General features: G+C 38.2%; 1 long non-coding RNA gene across 1 annotated transcript; it reads left to right on the top strand.

Moving 5' to 3' along the window:
- Window positions 1-6267: 6267 nt before the first annotated feature.
- Window positions 6268-7749, top strand: LOC135933571 (uncharacterized). Its single transcript, XR_010573830.1, has 4 exons — window positions 6268-6349; window positions 6466-6498; window positions 6801-6985; window positions 7458-7749. It is a non-coding gene; the product is annotated as an uncharacterized LOC135933571 (long non-coding RNA).
- The last annotated feature ends 860 nt before the right edge of the window (window positions 7750-8609 follow it).

The following is an 8609-nucleotide window of genomic DNA, read 5'->3' as shown; positions in this document are numbered from 1 at the left end:
AAACACTAGCAGTGCAAAAATGTATCTAACTAGCTGACAGACTTTAAAGTCACAGGAAGATATATCAAAATGGTGACTTATGCCAGAACAAATGTCTTGACAGACATAATTCCTAAATTCCTTTAAGTAAAAAATTGATGACATAGTAATAAGTGGTCCCTAGTGGTTTTCAAATTATTACATGGCTTGTTAATTTTTTATTAAATTATTAAGAAGCCAGATGACTTCAAAACATTTACAAATTACTATAAAGCACTATCCAAACTTCAAAACAAGTGGCAAAATCTCCAAATTAAAAGTACTCGCAAACTATACAAATTTGATTATACTTAAAAATATCCAAAAACTAATTTAGTGGATTTTTTACCTGCTCAAGAATACATTAAACATGCACTATTTAATTGAAAAGAACAAAATTTTTGTACTTTTAGAAAGAATTATTAAATATTTGGGGATACTAGCCATAAAGAGGGTCTCGTACATTTACGGGCATCTAATTTCCTGGATTTAATGGTTTAAAAGTTTAATAGGTCTTTGAACTTGATAATAAAATTGAGTCCATTATTAACAAAAAGAATTAAAAAAGAGCAAAAAAAAATGCTTAATATATAATAATTGTTTTAAACTTAAGCTTTGTAAGTGTAGCAGATTTCATTATGTCTGTAATTTTTTATTTAGCCCCACAGTAGTAAAAGCCATAAATGGGAGTTAGATTTATTACTAGTATTTTTACACAGCATTCAGCTATAGTAACATGTTCTGCATTTTCCTACTTCACCATCTGATCTGAACAGCTGCACTCTCTTAATTAATTAATAACCTAACATTTCTCAGTAACCAATAACTAGATGGAACAGCACAGTATCTAAGAGATCAGACAGTGTTTGAGCTAAAGAAGCTGTGTGTTTCTTTTGGGGGCTTTTTGCACACTGATCCACCACCGCTTTCCTATAGTACAATGCATATCTGGTAACATTACCGTAAACGTGACCAGTAGGTTCACATTCAGATCAGAAAACTGTTTCAGCTGCAGGCATCTACTCCTGTAATTTAAACAATCACCTCATACACCTCATGTTTTACACCCCTATAAGGTGGGCTTGCTACACTGCACATGAATATTACATGACGTGGTATGACTAGCTCATGTTCAAACATTTAAGATACTGTTCAGCCATTTTGTTTACTGGGTAGTGCATAATGGCCAAGTTAGCTGAGCGGGAATCCACTAAAGCCAAAAAAATAATATATATATTTTTTAATTAATTACAAAGACCTTATAGGAAAACCTAAGAAACAGTTGCAGAAGCACAGAAAAAAAAAAACTGCCGTGTATGTTATAATATGTAAATTCAAAAACTGTATAGAGAGAATGGCGCAATGAAAACAGAATAAGATAAGATGAATTTTTTCGAGTAGAATATAGGCAGTAAGAGTTTTGTAATTAACTTTAAATTATGTTTGCCAAAGACAATGCAGTAAATTAACCCAGTTCTACCTGCTAGCTAAGGATGTTATGCTTCTCCCCCTTATACCGTTTAGGACGACTATAGAAAGTTACTAAAATAACCATTGATGAAAACTTAGAAAACTTTAAGTATTTACCTTTGTCATAGTTTTCGATTCTTTGGTATCCTTTCGTCCTCCACATTTTCAAACACCAGGCAGAGAAAACGCGCAACTGACGAAAGACCGCGAAGACTAGACGCTAGGCGGTGCAATCTGCTCCTCCCTCTTTTTAAACGAGCCAATAGGAGCTGCTCACATTAAAAACAACTTTATTTAAAAAGTCATTTTACACCTGATACAAAAATTTTCATTCAAGTCAAACAATGCACAAGTTTAAAAGAACAATTTTATTTATTTAAGCATAGGGATGGTTAATATGTTTAAAAAATTAATACATAATATTTATCAAATAATTGTCACCCAAATCAACATCATAATAAAAATATAATTAATAAAATATATAATAATGATAAGAAGAATAATGACAGTTTACCTAAAAGCTCTTCTAACATTAGACTGCTTTTGAAAAGTTTCAATAGTGTCAATACACCATAAGGACAAAGGAGTTTCACAGTTGAAGTGTGACTGCTTTAAAGACCCCATTCCCTCTCCTTTCCACTAGTTCAAAGAAAATATAAATTATTTCTGGTTATATAATTTGAGATCACAAGTTTGAAGAGTAACATTTTAACAGATCGGTAATATACTTCAGGAGCTTTACTGGATCTGATTAACCAAAACTTCCAACTTCCATGTAGCTAACTGTCTTTTCTCTAATACAGTAGAGTGTCTCTGATCTACTAAAAATCCTCAATTGCATGTTTGCTCAAGTAAATAGTCTTAATTGTTTGAACAACCAGTAGTCCTTAATTTGCAAATGCCAAATCTGGATTTTGTCTGTGTAATTCACTTTTATCTTAGGTTTTTTAGTTGTATTTTTTGCTTTTGTTTTTTTCTACTCTTGTGTCCGTTTTAATCACTTATTATTGCTGCTGTGACAAGTGAATTTACCTAAGAAGAATCATGAAGTCCTTATTTTATCTTATCTGAGCCTCACCATGCAGAGCGCTGAAAGTTCAAATTAAGTACTTAAAATGAAATCTAAAATTAAAAAGTAACCAGTTTCAAACCAGTTATTTGGAATAGTGTGCAGAGTGTTTTGAGTAACATTGAATGTTCAAAAACATCAAAGTTCCTATAGTCTCACTTGACAGCTGGGTTGTAGTGTCTGATAACACATAACATCTTGAGGTCTCAACGTGGACTTTAAGTACATTCGTTAGCCAAGGCTAAATACTGAGAGGGTCAAAAATGAAGGGTAAAGAACATCTGACTGTACGTAAGGATAGCAAAAGTGATAGACTGAGGTTGTGCCAAATATGTTAAAATTAGGGTGATTCGTTAGAGAATGGTACCCCATGGGTGCCGTCTGCAGGTTATAAAAGAAAGTTATGTTCATACTTTCTTTTGAGATTCTTTTTACAATTTGACTTTCAGAACTCTGTGATGGGCTTGTTTGGAATAAATCCTCCTTTATTCAAATAACACTTTCTCAGGCTCTTCACAGAAGAAGAATCCTCACATAAGCATGTGCTACCATTTTGAACCAATGTACACATTTACCATCACTGACCCAACTAGGACCTACATTGGATGCCCACCCATATGGATTTAATGTTAGAAACCCATGTGGGTCCCATATATACTAAACAATCTTGAGCCCATGTAAAATATATGCCCATATTAACTTAACATAACCCATTTGGGGCCCACATAGACATGTTTTCAGGGTCTGACTTGCATTTGCCCATGTGTGACACATATAGTTTGACCAGGTGGGCCCCACCTATGTCATCAGTACCAAAAAATATATACTGATTACCTAACTTTGCCCCACCTGGGGCACACAGCAAATGCTTTTCTTTAAATGACTGTGTTTGCCCATGTCTAACCCAGGTGAAAAACCCAAGTGGGTCCTACGTGTGTTTCCCATTTTGAACCAAGTGAAGTGTTTCCCATGTTTGACCCAGCCAGGACCTACTATATATTTCCACTTGGTTTTGCCCATATGGCTTTCATGTGAGAAACCCAAGTGGGTCCCATATATACTAAACAATCTTGAGCCCACGTAAAATATATGCCCATATTTACTTAACATAACCCATATGGGGCCCACATAGACATGTTTTCAGGGTCTGACTTGCATTTGCCCATGTGTGACACATATAGTTTGACCAGGTGGGCCCCACCTATGTCATCAGTACCAAAAAATATATACTGATTACCTAACTTTGCCCCACCTGGGGCACACAGCAAATGCTTTTCTTTAAATGACTGTGTTTGCCCATGTCTAACCCAGGTGAAAAACCCAAGTGGGTCCTACGTGTATTTCCCATTTTGAACCAAGTGAAGTGTTTCCCATGTTTGACCCAGCCAGGACCTACTATATGTTTCCACTTGGTTTTGCCCATATGGCTTTCATGTGAGAAACCCAAGTGGGTCCCATATATACTAAACAATCTTGAGCCCACGTAAAATATATGCCCATATTAACTTAACATAACCCATATGGGGCCCACATAGACATGTTTTCAGGGTCTGACTTGCATTTGCCCATGTGCGACCCATATAGTTTGACCAGGTGGGCCCCACCTGTGTCATCAGTGCTAAAAAATATATTGACTATCTCACCTTTGCCCCACCTGGGGCCCACATAGACATGTTTTCAGGGTCTGACTTGCATTTGCCCATGTGTGACCCATATAGTTTGACCAGGTGGGCCCCACCTGTGTCATCAGTGCTAAAAAATATATTGACTACCTCACCTTTGCCCCACCTGGGGCCCACATAGACATGTTTTCAGGGTCTGACTTGCATTTGCCCATGTGTGACCCATATTGTTTGACCAGGTGGGCCCCACCTGTGTTTTCAGTGCTAAAAAATATATTGATTACCTCACTTTGCCCCACCTGGGGCCCACATAGACATGTTTTCAGGGTCTGACTTGCATTTGCCCATGTGTGACCCATATAGTTTGACCAGGTGGGCCCCACCTGTGTTTTCAGTGCTAAAAAATATATTGATTACCTCACTTTGCCCCACCTGGGGCCCACATAGACATGTTTTCAGGGTCTGACTTGCATTTGCCCATGTGTGACCCGTATAGTTTGACCAGGTGGGCCCCACCTGTGTCATCAATACTAAAACATATATTGATTACCTCACTTTGCCCCACCTGGGGCACACAACAAAAGCCTATCATTAAATGACTGTGTTTGCCCATGTCTATCCCAGGTGGAAAACCCAAGTGGGTCCTACATGTGTTTCCCATTTTGGACCAAGTTAAGTGTTTCCCATGTTTGACCCAGGTAGGACCTACTAAAAGTGCCCACTTGGGATTGCCCATATGGGTTTAATGTGAAGAACCCAAGTAGGCCCCATACAAAAAGCCCAGTTTGAGCCCATGCCCACATGGAACCCATCCAGCCCGAGCAAAAACCAGGTGGGGCCCATATATACATGTTGGCTGGGTTACAATCCGGCAACAAATAAATTGCACTGCGAACAAAGTATATCAACAAAGAAAACATTTTTGTTTCATAATTTCTTCGTTATATTCCCTTACAAAGCTAGCTTTAACGCTTCGATGTTTCCTTTGTTCTTGCCGTCGCCTCGGCGCTTGACCCAGACTTTCGCTCTGTAGTTGCTTAGTACTACAAAAAATTCTAAATCTGTGATATATGATTGATAAACGTAAAGTTAACTGTATAAACGTGTTCAATGACTTTGTTACTTTTGATGATTGGAGAGCACTCGCTTCAATTCGCACACGAAAACTTTAGACTCAGTTTGAAAGCTCACGCAGCATGCGTGACTGTACGTTGCACGCTCACCTAACTTTACGTTGCACGCGTACATGACTTTCCGTTTGTGCCTTGAATAATGAATAAGGCTACGTCCACACGTACCAGCGTATTTTTGAAACCGCTGATTTTTCTATGCGTTTGCACCTTTTGTCCACACGTAATGTATGTCTGGCCATACATTGTGTTTGTATTTCCAGGCACATTTCACGAAGCAGAACGCAGTCTTCAGAGATATCCACGTGAACGCTGTGATACGTCTGACCTTCAGTCCGAAGAAGAAACCCAGACCAGTCTTAAAAGAAAGCACAAGTAAAACCTTTTTATTCACAAACATATCTTTGATTGTTAAGAATTTATGATCTTGTCTTTTATACATATCTGTGGTGCTTGCATACTGCAATATCGCCACATAATATAGTCCAAAAAGTGGAAGTTTGTAAACTTTTTAAAAATGCAAAGCCTTGTACACTTGTGCACTTCAAAAATTCATTGTATACTGTACCTTCTTGCACGTCTCTGTTTCCTGTGTGTGTTGTTAGAAATCAAACTAACTTTAGGAAACAATATGCCAAAAGCATATTTACAATTACTTAAGACCGTTTTTAATTTATTTTCTTTAGACCAAATCCCCTGTACACATATACGGACTCAGAGGATGAGCAGCCTACAAAAAAACAGTTTCCCCAGGCCCCTCGAGTGAAAATACCAGGTAATAAAATACTGTCTAGTGTCTGTGTACATATCTGTGTCTGACACGAGGAAACTTTTTTGACAAGTTGTCTGTATTCTTAAATACTTAAAAAATTATCTTTTTCTAAACAGCCCTCATCACTCCGCAGTCTGCCCCCCAGCCCACTGATAGCAACCATCATAATGCCCCACCCAGCTTCCGGCACCTTTCGCCACTCCGGCACAAACCGACACAGCTTTGCGATCTCGCCAGCATGCAGAGTCTGATGTCTTCCCTATAGATGGTATGCTTTTAAAAAAGCTTTAAAGCTGCATCACAATGTCATTGTACTCTTATCTAAAAAAAAAAACTAATTTATACTCCTGAATGTCATCTTGTTGTGATTTTTTTTTTCTGTAGATTCCAGAGACTCTGTGAGGCCACTATTACAAGGCAAGTTTGAAAATCTTGGAATTTCAGTTTACATGGTATAACAAATATATGTGACAGGCAAAAACTAGTAAACACTTTTAGCAGTTACAAGAACTAACAAATGAATATCCAACAAAAGGGAATAGAAATACATTGCACTGCCAATACTTTGGTTTATTCTTTGTATGACTTGAAAATCAGGCTTTAGGGAAAACCAAATGACATGTTTCTATCATCAATTACATGAAGTAAACACACAGGCACTTGCATACACATTTAAGACATGAGACTCGCTAATTCCATCTCATAAAATGTGTCTATAGGTGAGACGCTTTGCGTTGATTGGTGCTGCTGGACCACACTGGAGGTGCGAGTCCGCCGTGTAATGGTTTATGCCATTACAAAGGAGCTGGCCTCTGTACTCAACTGGACAGGGGAAAAAAAAACAAGGACCAGACAAAGCAAAAAAGGGCATTTAAAGAGACAGCGCCGTGCAGATGCATATTTGGTAAGTTTTAACATTTATTGTAGTTTTATGAGCCTAAAGTGAACAATAAAGGGATCAATTGATGTGCTGGGTGCATTTCACATTTCCTATGTCTGTTTTTTGCTATATTACTTTGTCTTTCTTAATAACAAGACTTTCATGTCCGGTTAATCTGGAGATGGAGTCTTTGGTCTTCGGCTTGTTTTGTCCTCGGGTTGTACACTTTGTACAGCCCGAGGACCCCATGTTTTCTTTTTTTTTTTTAAAGGATACACGGCACACCATGCTAAGACATATCGCATTTTCAGCTTATAGCTCTTTGGGAATCAAATGCGGCAGTTTGCTGATTTCCGCCTGGTGACTTTCATGTTTATCAGCCTAGGAGTTTACATACTTTCTCCCTGCTGAAGACAATTAACAAGAGCTTATTCATGTGCTCTAATTCCCTTTTTTTGTGTTTGTTTTTTTGTGTGTGTGTCTATTTTTGTCCTAGATGGCCTGGCGCAGCAGGTAGGGGCGAACTCTATGTCTGAGTTGGTCTTTGCTCAAGCAGTCCAGAAATGGCTCAGATATGCTCCAGATCGTACGGGTGGCACGCAGGACGCCCATCATCCATCCCCATCCCGGAGTAAATAATAAAAAGTGACGTGAAACATAGAAATGTAAATAGGAAACTTTGTCTTTTAATAAAGTATTTTGCAAATGATACATGTCTATTGACCTTTTTTGGTTTTTTGTTTTTTTTCAATAAAAAGCAACTGTGCGAAAGAGGTGGAAAATCAATACCATATCTCAACAGTGTTTCAATATCAGAATCTGACATTGTTTCAATGTCAACAGTGTTAGAAAATATAACGTCGAATCAATGTCAGGTTTCAACATTGATTCAACATCAAAACCTGACGTTGTTTCAACATTAAAAATGGGTGCAAGAGTGATGTTGGGTCAACGTCACACTTCAACGTTGCTTCAATGACGTCGCCTGATATTGACTCAACATTGTTTCAATGTTTCCTTGCTATCTGGGTTGTTCATAACAGGAGTGGAGGAGGCATTTGTTTGAGATTGGGCAACATGTTGTATGATGACATTTTGTCGAGAAAAGGGAAACATCTATATAATCTCCAAAGTAACGATAGTAACTTGTGCTTTTGTGCTTTGCACACTCTGTCAATGGTAGCGTGTCTGAGGATTAAAAACTACTCTATGCAAAACAGCTGCACAGCAATGCAGGACTCGAACTGACCTCATGTCCCATTGTTAATCAGTGGTGCTGGTTTCAGTCATTATGTAAATGTGTTGTTTATTATGTCGGGAAACCTTCATCAGCTGAGGCTGAAAAATTCACTTGGATGAGTGAAAAAATGTTTCTCCCACTGAAAACACTACGTGCAGATGAACAGAATCATTGTTTTGAGATTTTACCAGAAAGGCTTTAGGACCCAGGGGATTGAAGGGAGGGTGTAAAGCAGTGGGTGATCACTCTTTCTCCCTGGTTCTATCACAGAGGCGTCCCTATCGTTACAACGCCGTTACAATTACTAACAAGAAAATGCGGTCCATTACTATTTTTCAACAAACAGACGGTTGCAGCTGTGTTCAGTTTACCGCATCTTATATCAGTCACACGGAAGTAGCTGTAAGT

This window comes from Pelmatolapia mariae, linkage group LG9 (genome assembly GCF_036321145.2).
Source record: "Pelmatolapia mariae isolate MD_Pm_ZW linkage group LG9, Pm_UMD_F_2, whole genome shotgun sequence".
NCBI classification, from domain to species: Eukaryota; Metazoa; Chordata; class Actinopteri; order Cichliformes; family Cichlidae; genus Pelmatolapia; species Pelmatolapia mariae.
This window is presented reverse-complemented; position numbering and strand designations above follow the sequence as displayed.